The sequence below is a fragment of the Hordeum vulgare genome, chromosome 7H, assembly GCF_904849725.1.
Source record: "Hordeum vulgare subsp. vulgare chromosome 7H, MorexV3_pseudomolecules_assembly, whole genome shotgun sequence".
Taxonomy (NCBI): Eukaryota; Viridiplantae; Streptophyta; class Magnoliopsida; order Poales; family Poaceae; genus Hordeum; species Hordeum vulgare.
Window position 1 is genome coordinate 545,850,229 of NC_058524.1, and position 20,797 is coordinate 545,871,025.

Here is a 20,797-nt window from a genome sequence, read left to right on the forward strand (position 1 = left end):
CATATACAATAGCAAAATTAAACTATTAACACTTAAGCATATACAATAGCAAAATTAAGCAATAATCTAAGAAACACTATTAACACTTAAGCATATACACTATACAATAGCAAAATTAAATGACAAAAAATATATTTCTTCTTCTTGTAACCCTAAACTATTTTTTCCTCTTCTTCTATTTCTCCTCTTCTTCTACTTCTTCTTCTACTTCTACTTCTCCTCTTCTTCTACTACTTCTCCTCTCCTCTTCTTCTATTTTTCCTCTTCTTCCCTTTTTCTTCTTTTCTTCTCCTTTTTCTTTTTTTCTTCTCCTTTTTCTTCTTTTCTTCTCCTTCCCTTTTTCTTCCTTTCTTCTCCTTTTTCTTACTTTCTTCTCCTTTTTCTTCTTTTCTTCTCCTTTTTCTTCCTTTCTTCTCCTTTTTCTTCTTTTCTTCTCCTTTTTCTTCCTTTCTTCTCCTTTTTCTTCCTCCCTTCTCCTTTTTCTTCCTTCCTTCTCCTTTTTCTTCCTTTCTTCTCCTTTTTCTTCCTTTCTTCTCCTTTTTCTTCCTTTCTTCTCCTTTTTCTTCCTTTCTTCTCCTTTTTCTTCTTTTCTTCTCCTTTTTCTTCCTTTCTTCTCCTTTTTCTTCTTTGCTTGTGCTGGCCGGAGTGTTAGGGAGGAGGGGGCGTGGGGCTTACCGGCCGGAGGTGTCGACGGCACGCGGCGAGGAGGACGGCGGCGTGCAGCGAGGAGGACGGTGTGGCGCGCGGTGAGGAGGATGGCGGCGGCGAGCAGGACGACGGCGACGGCGAGGAGGACGGCAGGCGGTGGCGAGCAGGACGACGGGCAGCCTGACGGCGTCGTCGAGTTCGTCGCTTGCCGCGCCGGGCAGGAGAACGAGAGGAAGAAGAAGAGAAATGGACGATTTGGGTTCGAAATTTTCTAACTCCCGCTAATACAGGTGGATCTTTAGTCCCGGTTCGGGGCTCGATCCGGGACTAAAGACCCCTTTAGTCCCGGGTGGAGCCACGACCCGGGACTTAAGGACCTTTTTCGGCAGACCAGAAGGCGGGAAGCAGGGGCCTTTAGTCCCGGGGCGTGGCTCGAACCGGGACTAAAGACACCCCTTTAGTCCCGAGGCGTGGCAAGAACCGGGACTAAAGGGGGTCTTTAGTCCCGGGTGGAGCCACGCCCCGGGACTAAAGGCCCTTTTTCGGCAGACCAGAAAGCGGGAAGCAGGGGCCTTTAGTCCCGGGGCGTGGCAAGAACCGGGACTAAAGTGTTGCCTATATAAACCCTCGCCCCTGCCCACCATATCCCCTGTTTTTTGGTTGTTGAAGTGTGACCATGCCATGCTCTTGCCACTCTAGTTCATGCACATGACGTGTTCGATGAAATGCCCGAGCCACTCTACTTAAGCTTTCTCCTCTCCAAGCTCGACCTCCAAGCTCCATTTTCCTTAATATTTGTCTAGGTTTGGTCGTGCACCAACTGCGAGCACCACCGTGGTGAGCCTCTTGTTCTTATCTTCTTTTTAAAATCAAAAAAATCTTACTTGTATGATTTAGATACTTGTATAAATTACTCACTTTCATTCTTTTTTGTTATTATATAGTGCGATGGTTTTGGTATCCGCCTCCGTCGGCCCTCGTCCTGTCTATGATTCGGATGTGGTATATATTATCTTTTATAACTATTTGTTTTATTTAGTGTTTATGACAATTATGACGACCAATGTGACATATATTTTTTTAATCTAGGAGGTATGTGAACCGGAAATTCCAACCCACATAAAAATTCTTGTCGAGAAGTTAAATTTGGTTGAAAAAGAAAACAAATACTTGAAGAAAAAATTGAAAAATAATTGAGGATAAGAATATGGAACTAGAGTTGCATGTCGCCGATGTCATCGATGATCGCAAGATGAAGATCGATGCGATGCGGTTGAAGATGGATGAAATGCGCTTGAAGATGGATGAAATGCGCTTGAAGATTAGGAATATTAGAAAATATGCCATTGATAAAGAGGCTTGGTATCATTATGTTGTTGGGTCAATTGTTACCTTAGTTGCGATTTTGATCGCGTTTGTTGTTGCATTTAAATGTTTTACATAGTTGTATGTTGTTTTATGAGAGAACTTTATGTATTTGCAATAATAACATTTGATCACTACTGCTCTTGGGCTTTAATGTGATGATGAACTTGTATTAATTTGGTCATATGTTCTGCAATGGTTTTTTGATATATTCAATTTCATAATAGAGATGAATCGCCAATGATAATATTTAATTTCATAATATGGTTTTTTGAACTCCATACTTTTTGTGTGTTCAACAATTTCTGACTTCATTTGGTATATTTCGTGCATTTGCTTATTTTTTTTGAGCTAGTTGACCCTGAAATTGAAAAGCACTACAAATGAACTCTGAAAATGTTGAAAGTTGGCATGCTATAATCATTTCACCCACATAGCATGTGTTAAAAAGTTGAGAGGGCTACGACAAAAACTGGATGCACTTCGTGTACAAAACGGACAATCTCTCTCGAAGTATCAGGGTTTCGAACGAGAACTCATCTCTTACAAAGGGATTTCATTTTTTTGAACTTAGTTGAACTCCATACTTTTTGTGTGTTCAAAATGCACCATTCAAAGGCACATCACAAAATTTCAACAATTTCTTACTTCATTTGGTATATTTCGTGCATTTACTTATTTTTTTTTGAGCTAGTTGACCCTGAAATTGAAAAGCACTACAAATGAACTCTGAAAATGTTGAAAGTTGGCATGCTATCATAATTTCACCCACATAGCATGTGTTAAAGAGTTGAGAGGCTACGACTAAAACTGGATGCACTTCGTGTACAAAACGGACAATCTCTCTCGAAGTATCAGGGTTTCGAACGAGAACTCATCTCTTACAATGGGATTTCATTTTTTTGAACTTATTTGAACTCCATACTTTGTGTGTGTTCAAAATGCACCATTCAAAGGCACATCACAAAATTTCAACAATTTCTGACTTCATTTGGTATATTTCGTGCATTTACTTATTTGTTTTGAGCTAGTTGACCCTGAAATTGGAAAGCACTACAAATGAACTCTGAAAATGTTGAAAGTTGGCATGCTATCATCATTTCACCCAGATAGCATGTGTTAAAAAGTTGAGAGGGCTACGACAAAAACTGGATGCACTTCGTGTATAAAACGGACAATCTATCTCGAAGTATCATGGTTTCGAACGAGAACTCATCTCTTACAAAGGGATTTCATTTTTTTGAACTTATTTGAACTCCATACTTTTTGTGTGTTCAAAATGCACCATTCAAAGGCACATCATAAAATTTCAACAATTTCTGACTTCATTTGGTATATTTCGTGCATTTACTTATTTTTTTGAGCTAGTTGACCCTGAAATTGAAAAGCACTACAAACGAACTCTGAAAATGTTGAAAGTTGGCATGCTATCATCATTTCACCCACATAGCATGTGTTAAAAAGTTGAGAGGGCTACGACAAAAACTGGATGCACTTCGTGTACAAAACGGACAATCTCTCTCGAAGTATGAGGGTTTGAGAACTCGTCTCTTACAAAGGGATTTCATTTTTTTGAAATTATTTGAACTCCATACTTTTTGTGTGTGCAAAAAGCACCATTCAAAGGCACATCACAAAATTTCAACAATTTCTGACTTCATTTGGTATATTTCGTGCGTTTACATATTTTTTTGAGCTAGTTGACCCTGAAATTGAAAAGCACTACAAATGAACTCTGAAAATGTTGAAAGTTAGCATGCTATAATCATTTCACCCACATAGCATGTGTTAAAAAGTTGAGAGGGCTACGACAAAAACTGGATGCAGTTCCTGTACAAAACGGACAATCTCTCTCGAAGTATCACGGTTTTGAACGAGAACTCATCTCTTACAAATGGATTTCATTTTTTTGAACTTAGTTGAACTCCATACTTTTTGTGTGTTCAAAATGCACCATTCAAAGGCACATCACGAAATTTCAACAATTTCTAACTTCATTTGGTATATTTCGTGCATTTACTTATTTTTTTTGAGCTAGTTGACCCTGAAATTTAAAAGCACTACAAATGAACTCTGAAAATGTCGAAAGTTGGCATGCTATCATCATTTCACCCACATAGCATGTGTTAAAAAGTTGAGAGGGCTACGACAAAAACTGGATGCACTTCGTGTACAAAACGGACAATCTATCTCGAAGTATCAGGGTTTCGAACGAGAACTCGTCTCTTACAAAGGGATTTCATTTTTTCGAACTTATTTGAAATCTATACTTTTTGTGTTTGCAAAAAGCACCATTCAAAGGCACATCACAAAATTTCAACAATTTCTGACTTCATTTGGTATATTTCGTGCATTTACTTATTTTATTTGAGCTAGTTGACCCTGAAATTTAAAAGCACTACAAATGAACTCTGAAAATGTTGAAAGTTAGCATGCTATAATCATTTCACCCACATAGCATGTGTTAAAAATTTGAGAGGGCTACGACAAAAAATTGGATGCACTTCATGTACAAAACGGACAATCTCTCTCGAAGTATCAGGGTTTTGAACGAGAACTCATCTCTTACAAAGGGATATCATTTTTTTGAACTTAGTTGAACTCCATACTTTTTCTGTGTTCAAAATGCACCATTCAAAGGCACATCACAAAATTTCAACAATTTCTGACTTCATTTGGTATATTTCGTGCATTTACTTTTTTTTTTTGAGCTAGTTGACCCTGAAATTTAAAAGCACTACAAATGAACTCTGAAAATGTTGAAAGTTGGCATGCTATCATCATTTCACCCACATAGCATGTGTTAAAAAGTTCAGAGGGCTACGACAAAAACTGGATGCACTTCGTGTACAAAACGGACAATCTCTCTCGAAGTATCAGGGTTTCGAACGAGAACTCGTCTCTTACAAAGGGATTTCATTTTTTTGAACTGTGTTGAACTCCATACTTTTTGTGTGTTCAAAATGCACCATTCAAAGGCACATCACAAAATTTCAACAATTTCTGACTTCATTTGGTATATTTCGTGCATTTACTTATTTTTTTGAGCTAGTTCACCCTGAAATTGAAAAGCACTACAAATGAACTCTGAAAATGTTGAAAGTTGGCATGCTATCATCATTTCACCCACATAGCATGTGTTAAAAAGTTGAGAGGGCTACGACAAAAACTGGATGCACTTCGTGTACAAAACGGACAATCTCTCTCGAAGTATCAGGGTTTCGAACGAGAACTCGTCTCTTACAAAGGGATTTCATTTTTTTGAACTTATTTGAACTCCATACTTTTTGTGTGTGCAAAAAGCACCATTCAATGGCACATCACAAAATTTCAACAATTTCTGTCTTCATTTGGTATATTTCGTGCATTTACTTTTTTTTTTTTTGAGCTAGTTGACCCTGAAATTGGAAAGCACTACAAATGAACTCTGAAAATGTTGAAAGTTAGCATGCTATCATCATTTCACCCACATAGCATGTGTTAAAATGTTGAGAGGGCTACGACAAAAACTGGATGCACTTCGTGTACAAAACGGACAATCTCTCTCGAAGTATCAGGGTTTCGAACGAGAACTCATCTCTTACAAAGGGATTTCATTTTTTTGAACTTATTTGAACTCCATACTTTTTGTGTGTTCAAAATGCACCATTAAAAGTCACATCACAAAGTTTCAACAATTTCTGACTTCATTTGGTATATTTCGTGCATTTACTTATTTTTTTTGAGCTAGTTGACCCTGAAATTGAAAAGCACTACAAACGAACTCTGAAAATGTTGAAAGTTGGCATGCTATCATCATTTCACCCACATAGCATGTGTTAAAAAGTTGAGAGGGCTACGACAAAAACTAGATGCACTTCGTGTACAAAACGGACAATCTCTCTCGAAGTATCACGGTTTCGAACGAGAACTCATCTCTTACAAAGGGATTTCATTTTTTAGAACTTATTTGAACTCGATACTTTTTGTGTGTTCAAAATGCACCATTCAAAGGCACATCACAAAATTTCAACAATTTCTGACTTCATTTGGTATATTTCGGGCATTTACTTATTTTTTTTGAGCTAGTTGACCCTGAAATTGAAAAGCACTACAAATGAACTCTGAAAACGTTGAAAGTTGGCATGCTATCATCATTTCACCCACATAGCATGTGTTAAAAAGTTGAGAGGGCTACGACAAAAACTGGATGCACTTCGTGTACAAAACGGACAATCTCTCTCGAAGTACCAGGGTTTTGAACGAGAACTCATCTCTTACAAAGGGATTTCATTTTTTTGAACTTATTTGAACTCCATACTTTTTGTGTGTTCAAAATGCACCATTCAATGGCACATCACAAAATTTCAACAATTTCTGACTTCATTTGGTATATTTCGTGCATTTACTTATTTTTTTTGAGCTAGTTGACCCTGAAATTGAAAAGCACTACAAATGAACTCTGAAAATGTTGAAAGTTGGCATGCTATCATCATTTCACCCACATAGCATGTGTTAAAGAGTTGAGAGGCTACGACTAAAACTGGATGCACTTCGTGTACAAAACGGACAATCTCTCTCGAAGTATCAGGGTTTCGAACGAGAACACATCTCTTACAATGGGATTTCATTTTTTTGAACTTATTTGAACTCCATACTTTGTGTGTGTTCAAAATGCACCATTCAAAGGCACATCACAAAATTTCAACAATTTCTGACTTCATTTGGTATATTTCGTGCATTTACTTATTTGTTTTGAGCTAGTTGACCCTGAAATTGGAAAGCACTACAAATGAACTCTGAAAATGTTGAAAGTTGGCATGCTATCATCATTTCACCCAGATAGCATGTGTTAAAAAGTTGAGAGGGCTACGACAAAAACTGGATGCACTTCGTGTACAAAACGGACAATCTCTCTCGAAGTATCATGGTTTCGAACGAGAACTCATCTCTTACAAAGGGATTTCATTTTTTTGAACTTATTTGAACTCCATACTTTTTGTGTGTTCAAAATGCACCATTCAAAGGCACATCACAAAATTTCAACAATTTCTGACTTCATTTGGTATATTTCGTGCATTTACTTATTTTTTTGAGCTAGTTGACCCTGAAATTTAAAAGGACTACAAATGAACTTTGAAAATGTTGAAAGTTGGCATGCTATCATCATTTCACCCATATAGCATGTGTTAAAAAGTTGAGAGGGCTACGACAAAAACTGGATGCACTTCGTGTACAAAACGGACAATCTCTCTCGAAGTATGAGGGTTTGAGAACTCGTCTCTTACAAAGGGATTTCATTTTTTTGAAATTATTTGAACTCCATACTTTTTGTGTGTGCAAAAAGCACCATTCAAAGGCACGTCACAAAATTTCAACAATTTCTGACTTCATTTGGTATATTTCGTGCATTTACATATTTTTTTGAGCTAGTTGACCCTGAAATTGAAAAGCACTACAAATGAACTCTGAAAATGTTGAAAGTTAGCATGCTATAATCATTTCACCCACATAGCATGTGTTAAAAAGTTGAGAGGGCTACGACAAAAACTGGATGCAGTTCATGTACAAAACGGACAATCTCTCTCGAAGTATCAGGGTTTTGAACGAGAACTCATCTCTTACAAAGGGATTTCATTTTTTTGAACTTAGTTGAACTCCATACTTTTTGTGTGTTCAAAATGCACCATTCAAAGGCACATCACAAAATTTCAACAATTTCTAACTTCATTTTGTATATTTCGTGCATTTACTTATTTTTTTTGAGCTAGTTGACCCTGAAATTTAAAAGCACTACAAATGAACTCTGAAAATGTTGAAAGTTGGCATGCTATCATCATTTCACCCACATAGCATGTGTTAAAAAGTTGAGAGGGCTACGACAAAAATTGGATGCACTTCGTGTACAAAACGGACAATCTATCTCGAAGTATCAGGGTTTCGAACGAGAACTCGTCTCTTACAAAGGGATTTCATTTTTTTTGAACTTATTTGAACTCTATACTTTTTGTGTGTGCAAAAAGCACCATTCAAAGGCACATCACAAGATTTCAACAATTTCTGACTTCATTTGGTATATTTCGTGCATTTACTTATTTTTTTTGAGCTAGTTGACCCTGAAATTTAAAAGCACTACAAATGAACTCTGAAAATGTTGAATGTTAGCATGCTATAATCATTTCATCCACATAGCATGTGTTAAAAATTTGAGAGGGCTACGACAAAAACTGGATGCACTTCATGTACAAAACGGACAATCTCTCTCGAAGTATCAGGGTTTTGAACGAGAACTCATCTCTTACAAAGGGATTTCATTTTTTTGAACTTAGTTGAACTCCATACTTTTTGTGTGTTCAAAATGCACCATTCAAAGGCACATCACAAAATTTCAACAATTTCTGACTTCATTTGGTATATTTCGTGCATTTACTTATTTTTTTTTGAGCTAGTTGACCCTGAAATTTAAAAGCACTACAAATGAACTCTGAAAATGTTGAAAGTTGGCATGCTATCATCATTTCACCCACATAGCATGTGTTAAAAAGTTGAGAGGGCTACGACAAAAACTGGATGCACTTCGTGTACAAAACGGACAATCTCTCTCGAAGTATTAGGGTTTCGAACGAGAACTCGTCTCTTACAAAGGGATTTCATTTTTTTGAACTGTGTTGAACTCCATACTTTTTGTGTGTTCAAAATGCACCATTCAAAGGCACATCACAAAATTTCAACAATTTCTGACTTCATTTGGTATATTTCATGCATTTACTTATTTTTTTTGAGCTAGTTGACCCTGAAATTGAAAAGCACTACAAATGAACTCTGAAAATGTTGAAAGTTGGCATGCTATCATCATTTCACCCACATAGCATGTGTTAAAAAGTTGAGAGGGCTACGACAAATACTGGATGCACTTCGTGTACAAAACGGACAATCTCTCTCGAAGTATCAGGGTTTCGAACGAGAACTCGTCTCTTACAAAGGGATTTCATTTTTTTGAACTTATTTGAACTCCGTACTTTTTGTGTGTGCAAAAAGCACCATTCAATGGCACATCACAAAATTTCAAAAATTTCTGTCTTCATTTGGTATATTTCGTGCATTTACTTATTCTTTTTTGAGCTAGTTGACCCTGAAATTGAAAAGCACTACAAATGAACTCTGAAAATGTTGAAATTTAGCATGCTATCATCATTTCACCCACATAGCATGTGTTAAAATGTTGAGAGGGCTACGACAAAAACTGGATGCACTTCGTGTACAAAACGGACAATCTCTCTCGAAGTATCAGGGTTTCGAACGAGAACTCATCTCTTACAAAGGGATTTCATTTTTTTGAACTTATTTGAACTCCATACTTTTTGTGTGTTCAAAATGCACCATTAAAAGGCACATCACAAAGTTTCAACAATTTCTGACTGGTATATTTCGTGCATTTACTTATTTTTTTTGAGCTAGTTGACCCTGAAATTGAAAAGCACTACAAACGAACTCTGAAAATGTTGAAAGTTGGCATGCTATCATCATTTCACCCACATAGCATGTGTTAAAAAGTTGAGAGGGCTACGACAAAAACTAGATGCACTTCGTGTACAAAACGGACAATCTCTCTCGAAGTATCACGGTTTCGAACGAGAACTCATCTCTTACAAAGGGATTTCATTTTTTAGAACTTATTTGAACTCGATACTTTTTGTGTGTTCAAAATGCACCATTCAAAGGCACATCACAAAATTTCAACAATTTCTGACTTCATTTGGTATATTTCGTGCATTTACTTATTTTTTTTGAGCTAGTTGACCCTGAAATTGAAAAGCACTACAAATGAACTCTGAAAATGTTGAAAGTTGGCATGCTATCATCATTTCACCCACATAGCATGTGTTAAAAAGTTGAGAGGGCTACGACAAAAGCTGGATGCACTTCGTGTACAAAACGGACAATCTCTCTCGAAGTACCGGGGTTTTGAACGAGAACTCATCTCTTACAAAGGGATTTCATTTTTTAGAACTTATTTGAACTCCATACTTTTTGTGTGTTCAAAATGCACCATTCAATGGCACATCACAAAATTTCAACAATTTCTGACTTCATTTGGTATATTTCGTGCATTTAATTATTTTTTTGAGCTAGTTGACTCTGAAATTGAAAAGCACTACAAATGAACTCTGAAAATGTTGAAAGTTGGCATGCTATCATCATTTCACCCACATAGCATGTGTTAAAAAGTTGAGAGGGCTACGACAAAAACTGGATGCACTTCGTGCACAAAACGGACAATCTCTCTCGAAGTATCAGGGTTTCGAACGAGAACTCATCTCTTACAAAGGGATTTCATTTTTTTGAACTTATTTGAACTCCATACTTTTTGTGTGTGCAAAATGCACAATTCAAAGGCACATCACAAAATTTCAACAATTTCTGACTTCATTTGGTATATTTCGTGCATTTACTTATTGTTTTTGAGCTAGTTGACCCTGAAATTGAAAAGCACTACAAATGAACTCTGAAAATGTTGAAAGTTGGCATGCTATCATCATTTCACCCACATAGCATGTGTTAAAAAGTTGAGAGGGCTACGACAAAAACTGGATGCACTTCGTGCACAAAACGGACAATCTCTCTCGAAGTATCAGGGTTTCGAACGATAACTCATCTCTTACAAAGGGATTTCATTTTTTTGAACTTATTTGAACTCCATACTTTTTGTGTGTGCAAAATGCACCATTCAAAGGCACATCACGAAATTTCAACAATTTCTGACTTCATTTGGTATATTTCGTGCATTTACTTATTGTTTTTGAGCTAGTTGACCCTGAAATTGAAAAGCACTACAAATGAACTCTGAAAATGTTGAAAGTTGGCATGCTATCATCATTTCACCCACATAGCATGTGTTAAAAAGTTGAGAGGGCTACGACAAAAACTGGATGCACTTCGTGTACAAAACGGACAATCTCTCTCGAAGTATCAGGGTTTCGAACGAGGACTCATCTCTTACAAAGGGATTTCATTTTTTTGAACTTATTTGAACTCCATACTTTTTGTGTGTGCAAAATGCACCATTCAAAGGCACATCACGAAATTTCAACAATTTCTGACTTCATTTGGTATATTTCGTGCATTTACTTATTTTTTTGAGCTAGTTCACCCTGAAATTGAAAAGCACTACAAATGAACTCTGAAAATGTTGAAAGTTGGCATGCTATCATCATTTCACCCACATAGCATGTGTTAAAAAGTTGAGAGGGCTACGACAAAAACTGGATGCACTTCGTGTACAAAACGGACAATCTCTCTCGAAGTATCACGGTTTCGAACGAGAACTCGTCTCTTACAAAGGGATTTCATTTTTTTGAACTTATTTGAACTCCATACTTTTTGTGTGTGCAAAAAGCACCATTCAATGGCACATCACAAAATTTCAACAATTTCTGTCTTCATTTGGTATATTTCGTGCATTTACTTTTTTTTTTTTGAGCTAGTTGACCCTGAAATTGGAAAGCACTACAAATGAACTCTGAAAATGTTGAAAGTTAGCATGCTATCATCATTTCACCCACATAGCATGTGTTAAAATGTTGAGAGGGCTACGACAAAAACTGGATGCACTTCGTGTACAAAACGGACAATCTCTCTCGAAGTATCAGGGTTTCGAACGAGAACTCATCTCTTACAAAGGGATTTCATTTTTTTGAACTTATTTGAACTCCATACTTTTTGTGTGTTCAAAATGCACCATTAAAAGTCACATCACAAAGTTTCAACAATTTCTGACTTCATTTGGTATATTTCGTGCATTTACTTATTTTTTTTGAGCTAGTTGACCCTGAAATTGAAAAGCACTACAAACGAACTCTGAAAATGTTGAAAGTTGGCATGCTATCATCATTTCACCCACATAGCATGTGTTAAAAAGTTGAGAGGGCTACGACAAAAACTAGATGCACTTCGTGTACAAAACGGACAATCTCTCTCGAAGTATCACGGTTTCGAACGAGAACTCATCTCTTACAAAGGGATTTCATTTTTTAGAACTTATTTGAACTCGATACTTTTTGTGTGTTCAAAATGCACCATTCAAAGGCACATCACAAAATTTCAACAATTTCTGACTTCATTTGGTATATTTCGTGCATTTACTTATTTTTTTTGAGCTAGTTGACCCTGAAATTGAAAAGCACTACAAATGAACTCTGAAAACGTTGAAAGTTGGCATGCTATCATCATTTCACCCACATAGCATGTGTTAAAAAGTTGAGAGGGCTACGACAAAAACTGGATGCACTTCGTGTACAAAACGGACAATCTCTCTCGAAGTACCAGGGTTTTGAACGAGAACTCATCTCTTACAAAGGGATTTCATTTTTTTGAACTTATTTGAACTCCATACTTTTTGTGTGTTCAAAATGCACCATTCAATGGCACATCACAAAATTTCAACAATTTCTGACTTCATTTGGTATATTTCGTGCATTTACTTATTTTTTTTGAGCTAGTTGACCCTGAAATTGAAAAGCACTACAAATGAACTCTGAAAATGTTGAAAGTTGGCATGCTATCATCATTTCACCCACATAGCATGTGTTAAAGAGTTGAGAGGCTACGACTAAAACTGGATGCACTTCGTGTACAAAACGGACAATCTCTCTCGAAGTATCAGGGTTTCGAACGAGAACACATCTCTTACAATGGGATTTCATTTTTTTGAACTTATTTGAACTCCATACTTTGTGTGTGTTCAAAATGCACCATTCAAAGGCACATCACAAAATTTCAACAATTTCTGACTTCATTTGGTATATTTCGTGCATTTACTTATTTGTTTTGAGCTAGTTGACCCTGAAATTGGAAAGCACTACAAATGAACTCTGAAAATGTTGAAAGTTGGCATGCTATCATCATTTCACCCAGATAGCATGTGTTAAAAAGTTGAGAGGGCTACGACAAAAACTGGATGCATTTCGTGTACAAAACGGACAATCTCTCTCGAAGTATCATGGTTTCGAACGAGAACTCATCTCTTACAAAGGGATTTCATTTTTTTGAACTTATTTGAACTCCATACTTTTTGTGTGTTCAAAATGCACCATTCAAAGGCACATCACAAAATTTCAACAATTTCTGACTTCATTTGGTATATTTCGTGCATTTACTTATTTTTTTGAGCTAGTTGACCCTGAAATTTAAAAGGACTACAAATGAACTTTGAAAATGTTGAAAGTTGGCATGCTATCATCATTTCACCCATATAGCATGTGTTAAAAAGTTGAGAGGGCTACGACAAAAACTGGATGCACTTCGTGTACAAAACGGACAATCTCTCTCGAAGTATGAGGGTTTGAGAACTCGTCTCTTACAAAGGGATTTCATTTTTTTGAAATTATTTGAACTCCATACTTTTTGTGTGTGCAAAAAGCACCATTCAAAGGCACGTCACAAAATTTCAACAATTTCTGACTTCATTTGGTATATTTCGTGCATTTACATATTTTTTTGAGCTAGTTGACCCTGAAATTGAAAAGCACTACAAATGAACTCTGAAAATGTTGAAAGTTAGCATGCTATAATCATTTCACCCACATAGCATGTGTTAAAAAGTTGAGAGGGCTACGACAAAAACTGGATGCAGTTCATGTACAAAACGGACAATCTCTCTCGAAGTATCAGGGTTTTGAACGAGAACTCATCTCTTACAAAGGGATTTCATTTTTTTGAACTTAGTTGAACTCCATACTTTTTGTGTGTTCAAAATGCACCATTCAAAGGCACATCACAAAATTTCAACAATTTCTAACTTCATTTTGTATATTTCGTGCATTTACTTATTTTTTTTGAGCTAGTTGACCCTGAAATTTAAAAGCACTACAAATGAACTCTGAAAATGTTGAAAGTTGGCATGCTATCATCATTTCACCCACATAGCATGTGTTAAAAAGTTGAGAGGGCTACGACAAAAATTGGATGCACTTCGTGTACAAAACGGACAATCTATCTCGAAGTATCAGGGTTTCGAACGAGAACTCGTCTCTTACAAAGGGATTTCATTTTTTTTGAACTTATTTGAACTCTATACTTTTTGTGTGTGCAAAAAGCACCATTCAAAGGCACATCACAAGATTTCAACAATTTCTGACTTCATTTGGTATATTTCGTGCATTTACTTATTTTTTTTGAGCTAGTTGACCCTGAAATTTAAAAGCACTACAAATGAACTCTGAAAATGTTGAATGTTAGCATGCTATAATCATTTCATCCACATAGCATGTGTTAAAAATTTGAGAGGGCTACGACAAAAACTGGATGCACTTCATGTACAAAACGGACAATCTCTCTCGAAGTATCAGGGTTTTGAACGAGAACTCATCTCTTACAAAGGGATTTCATTTTTTTGAACTTAGTTGAACTCCATACTTTTTGTGTGTTCAAAATGCACCATTCAAAGGCACATCACAAAATTTCAACAATTTCTGACTTCATTTGGTATATTTCGTGCATTTACTTATTTTTTTTTGAGCTAGTTGACCCTGAAATTTAAAAGCACTACAAATGAACTCTGAAAATGTTGAAAGTTGGCATGCTATCATCATTTCACCCACATAGCATGTGTTAAAAAGTTGAGAGGGCTACGACAAAAACTGGATGCACTTCGTGTACAAAACGGACAATCTCTCTCGAAGTATTAGGGTTTCGAACGAGAACTCGTCTCTTACAAAGGGATTTCATTTTTTTGAACTGTGTTGAACTCCATACTTTTTGTGTGTTCAAAATGCACCATTCAAAGGCACATCACAAAATTTCAACAATTTCTGACTTCATTTGGTATATTTCATGCATTTACTTATTTTTTTTGAGCTAGTTGACCCTGAAATTGAAAAGCACTACAAATGAACTCTGAAAATGTTGAAAGTTGGCATGCTATCATCATTTCACCCACATAGCATGTGTTAAAAAGTTGAGAGGGCTACGACAAATACTGGATGCACTTCGTGTACAAAACGGACAATCTCTCTCGAAGTATCAGGGTTTCGAACGAGAACTCGTCTCTTACAAAGGGATTTCATTTTTTTGAACTTATTTGAACTCCGTACTTTTTGTGTGTGCAAAAAGCACCATTCAATGGCACATCACAAAATTTCAAAAATTTCTGTCTTCATTTGGTATATTTCGTGCATTTACTTATTCTTTTTTGAGCTAGTTGACCCTGAAATTGAAAAGCACTACAAATGAACTCTGAAAATGTTGAAATTTAGCATGCTATCATCATTTCACCCACATAGCATGTGTTAAAATGTTGAGAGGGCTACGACAAAAACTGGATGCACTTCGTGTACAAAACGGACAATCTCTCTCGAAGTATCAGGGTTTCGAACGAGAACTCATCTCTTACAAAGGGATTTCATTTTTTTGAACTTATTTGAACTCCATACTTTTTGTGTGTTCAAAATGCACCATTAAAAGGCACATCACAAAGTTTCAACAATTTCTGACTGGTATATTTCGTGCATTTACTTATTTTTTTTGAGCTAGTTGACCCTGAAATTGAAAAGCACTACAAACGAACTCTGAAAATGTTGAAAGTTGGCATGCTATCATCATTTCACCCACATAGCATGTGTTAAAAAGTTGAGAGGGCTACGACAAAAACTAGATGCACTTCGTGTACAAAACGGACAATCTCTCTCGAAGTATCACGGTTTCGAACGAGAACTCATCTCTTACAAAGGGATTTCATTTTTTAGAACTTATTTGAACTCGATACTTTTTGTGTGTTCAAAATGCACCATTCAAAGGCACATCACAAAATTTCAACAATTTCTGACTTCATTTGGTATATTTCGTGCATTTACTTATTTTTTTTGAGCTAGTTGACCCTGAAATTGAAAAGCACTACAAATGAACTCTGAAAATGTTGAAAGTTGGCATGCTATCATCATTTCACCCACATAGCATGTGTTAAAAAGTTGAGAGGGCTACGACAAAAGCTGGATGCACTTCGTGTACAAAACGGACAATCTCTCTCGAAGTACCGGGGTTTTGAACGAGAACTCATCTCTTACAAAGGGATTTCATTTTTTAGAACTTATTTGAACTCCATACTTTTTGTGTGTTCAAAATGCACCATTCAATGGCACATCACAAAATTTCAACAATTTCTGACTTCATTTGGTATATTTCGTGCATTTACTTATTTTTTTGAGCTAGTTGACTCTGAAATTGAAAAGCACTACAAATGAACTCTGAAAATGTTGAAAGTTGGCATGCTATCATCATTTCACCCACATAGCATGTGTTAAAAAGTTGAGAGGGCTACGACAAAAACTGGATGCACTTCGTGCACAAAACGGACAATCTCTCTCGAAGTATCAGGGTTTCGAACGAGAACTCATCTCTTACAAAGGGATTTCATTTTTTTGAACTTATTTGAACTCCATACTTTTTGTGTGTGCAAAATGCACAATTCAAAGGCACATCACAAAATTTCAACAATTTCTGACTTCATTTGGTATATTTCGTGCATTTACTTATTGTTTTTGAGCTAGTTGACCCTGAAATTGAAAAGCACTACAAATGAACTCTGAAAATGTTGAAAGTTGGCATGCTATCATCATTTCACCCACATAGCATGTGTTAAAAAGTTGAGAGGGCTACGACAAAAACTGGATGCACTTCGTGCACAAAATGGACAATCTCTCTCGAAGTATCAGGGTTTCGAACGATAACTCATCTCTTACAAAGGGATTTCATTTTTTTGAACTTATTTGAACTCCATACTTTTTGTGTGTGCAAAATGCACCATTCAAAGGCACATCACGAAATTTCAACAATTTCTGACTTCATTTGGTATATTTCGTGCATTTACTTATTGTTTTTGAGCTAGTTGACCCTGAAATTGAAAAGCACTACAAATGAACTCTGAAAATGTTGAAAGTTGGCATGCTATCATCATTTCACCCACATAGCATGTGTTAAAAAGTTGAGAGGGCTACGACAAAAACTGGATGCACTTCGTGTACAAAACGGACAATCTCTCTCGAAGTATCAGGGTTTCGAACGAGGACTCATCTCTTACAAAGGGATTTCATTTTTTTGAACTTATTTGAACTCCATACTTTTTGTGTGTGCAAAATGCACCATTCAAAGGCACATCACGAAATTTCAACAATTTCTGACTTCATTTGGTATATTTCGTGCATTTAATTATTTTTTTGAGCTAGTTCACCCTGAAATTGAAAAGCACTACAAATGAACTCTGAAAATGTTGAAAGTTAGCATGCTATCATCATTTCACCCACATAGCATGTGTTAAAAGGTTGATAGGGCTACGACAAAAACTGGATGCACTTCGTGTACAAAACGGACAATCTCTCTCGAAGTATCAGGGTTTCGAACGAGAACTCATCTCTTACATGGATACTATGAAAATGAAAAGTGTTTGAAATTTAGTACATTCCATACATGCATTACATAAAAGGTTTAATATATTATTACATTATTGCACCAATATTCCTATCTATTATTTCTGTTTTCTTCTCGGTCGTAGCCATGGAGAATCTTCATCATTAAGTAGGATGCTTGGGTCAGTTTTCACTTTGAAGGGCGGAATTTCATGAAACTTATTATAATCTTCTGACATGTCTGTCTTGTCATCTACTCCCACGATGTTTCTTTTCCCTGAAAGAACTATGTGGCGTTTTGTCTCATCGGACGATATCTTCTTTTGCCGATTTCTTTTTCTCGTTAATGTAGACATGTCCTTCACATAGAAAACCTGAGCGACATCATTGGCTAGGACAAATGGTTCGTCCATGTACGCAAGATTGTTGAGATCCACTGTTGTCATGCCATACTTTTGGTCTACAACTACCCCGCCTCCTGTCAGCTTCACCCATTTGCACCGAAATAAAGGGATCTTAAAAGTAGGTCCATAGTCAAGTTCCCATATCTCCTCTATGTACCCGTAATATGTTTCCAAACAGTGCCCATTCTCGTCTGTTGCATCAAAGCGGACACCACTATTTTGGTTGGTGCTATTTTTATCTTGCGCAACCGTGTAAAATGTATTCCCATTTATCTCATACCCTTGGAAAGTACATATAGTCGAAGATGGTGGCCTGGCCAAACAGTACAGCTCATCTCCAATGGTGTCGTCATTCATGAGATGTGTCTGCAACCAACTGCCGAAAGTCTTCTCGTGTTCCCCTTTAATCCAAGAGTCAGCCTTCCCCGGGTTTTCGGAGCGTAGAATATTCTTGTGTCTTAGGATATACGGAGCCACCACGGTGGAATTGTTTAGAACTATGTAGTGTGCTTGAGAGAAAGAATGCCCGTCCATACATAGTTTTGCTTTTCTTCCTAGTGTGCCTTTTCCTGTCAGCCTACCCTCATACCGAGATTCAGGAACACCAATCGGCTTAAGGTCAGGAAGAAAGTCCACACAAAATTCAATGACCTCCTCTGTTCCATAGCCCTTGGTGATGCTTCCTTCTGGCCTAGCACAGTTACAAACATATTTCTTTAAGACTCCCATGAACCTCTCGAAGGGGAACATATTGTGTAGAAACACAGGACCGAGAATTCTAATCTCTTCGACTAGGTGAACTAGGAGGTGTGTCATTATATTGAAGAAGGATGGCGGGATCAACAACTCAAAGCTGACCAGACATTGGACCACATCAATCTGTAACCCTGATAGACTTTCTCGATCGATTACCTTCTGAGAAATTGCATTGAGGAATGCACATACCTTCACAATTGCCAGGCGAACATTTTCCGGTAGAATTCCCCTCAATGCAACCGGAAGCAATTGCGTCATAAGCACGTGGCAGTCATGAGACTTTAGGTTTTGGAATTTTTTGTCTGTCATATTTACGATTCCCTTTATATTCGACGAGAAGCCAGTCGGGACCTTGATACTGAAAAGGACTTCAAAGAAGATTTCCTTCTCTTCCTTAGTAAGAGCGTAGCTGGCACGCCCTTGAAACTGCCCTGGATGCATGCCATCTCTTCCTTTATGACGTTCCTGGTCCTCCCGTGCTTCCGGTGTATCTTTTGACTTCCCATACAAGCCCAGGAAGCCTAGAATATTCACGCAGAGATTCTTCGTCAGGTGCATCACGTCGATTGCCGAGCGGACCTCATGGACTTCCCAGTAGGGTAGCTCCCAAAATATAGATTTTTTCTTCCACATGGGTACGCGCTTATCAGGGCTGTTAGGAACAGGTTGGCTGCCAGGACCCTTTCCAAAGATTACTTTTAAATCTTTGACCATATCAAATACTTCAGCACCAGTACGGATGACAGGCTTCCCCGGGGGTTCTGCCTTGCCATTGAAATGCTTGCCCTTTTTCTTTAAGGGATGCTTGGGCGGAAGAAAACGACGATTGTATGGATACACATTCTTCCTACAGTTGTCGAGATATATACTTTCTGTCTGATCCAAACAGTGTGTGCATGCATTGTATCCCTTGTTTGACTGTCCTGAAATGTTACTAAGAGCAGGCCAATCATTGATGGTTACGAAAAGCAACGCTCGAAGGTCAAATTCCTCTTGTTTGTGCTCGTCCCACACACGTACACCTGGTTCGGCCCACAGCTGTAAAAGTTCGTCAACTAATGGCCTTAGGTACACATCAATATCGTTGCCGGGTTGCTTTGGACCTTGTATAAGCACTGGCATCATAATGAATTTCCGCTTCATGCACAACCAAGGAGGAAGGTTGTAGATACATAGAGTAACGGGCCAGGTGCTGTGACTGCAACTCTGCTCCCCAAAAGGATTCATGCCATCTATACTCAGACCTAACCATAAGTTCCTTGCGTCAGCTGCAAATCTCGGGAACTCTCTCTCGATTTTTCTCCACTGCCGACCATCAGCAGTGTGCCTCAACTTATCGTCTTTCATACGATCTTCCATGTGCCATCGCAACAACTTCGCATGATCTTTATTTCTGAACAGACGTTTCAACCGTGGTATTATAGGAGCATACCACATCACCTTGGCAGGAACCCTCTTCCTGGGTGGCTCGCCCTCAATATCACCAGGGTCATCTTTTCTGATCTTATACCGCAATGCAGTGCATACCGGGCATTTATCCATATTCTCGTACTTCTCACCGCGGTAGATGATGCAGTCATTAGGGCATGCATGTATCTTCTGCATGTCTAATCCTAGAGGGCAGACAAGCTTCTTTGCTTCGTGCGTGCTGGCGGGCAATTCGTTCTTTCTTGGAAGCATCTTCTTCATCAGTACCAGCAACTTTTCGAATGACGAGTCAGTCACACCGGTCTCTGCCTTCCACTTCAGCAATTCCAGTGTGCTACCCAGCTTCTTCTGGCCATCTTCACAAGTTGGGTACAACAATTTGTTGTGGTCCTGTAACATCTGCTCGAACTGCAACCTCTCCTTTTCTGTGTCGCAACCTCGCCGTGCATCAGAAATGACCCGACCAAGATCATCAGCGGGCTCATCTGGTTCCCGTTCTTCATCCTGATCTTCTTCTTCATTGTCTTCCATTGCGGTATCAGCATACTCAGGGAACATAGATCGGTAGTTGTCATCATCGTTCTCTTCTTCTTCATCGTCGTCTTCCATCATAACCCCTCTTTCTCCGTGCTTGGTCCAAACATTATAGCCCGACATAAAACCGGACCGAAGCAGGTGGCTGTGAATGACTCTTGATGAAGTGTAATCCTTCTCATTCCGACATTCAGCACATGAACAAAACATATAGCCACCACCATGCTTGTTCGCATCGGCTGCATCTCGAAAAGAATGCACGCCTTCTCTATAAGCGGCTGTGTG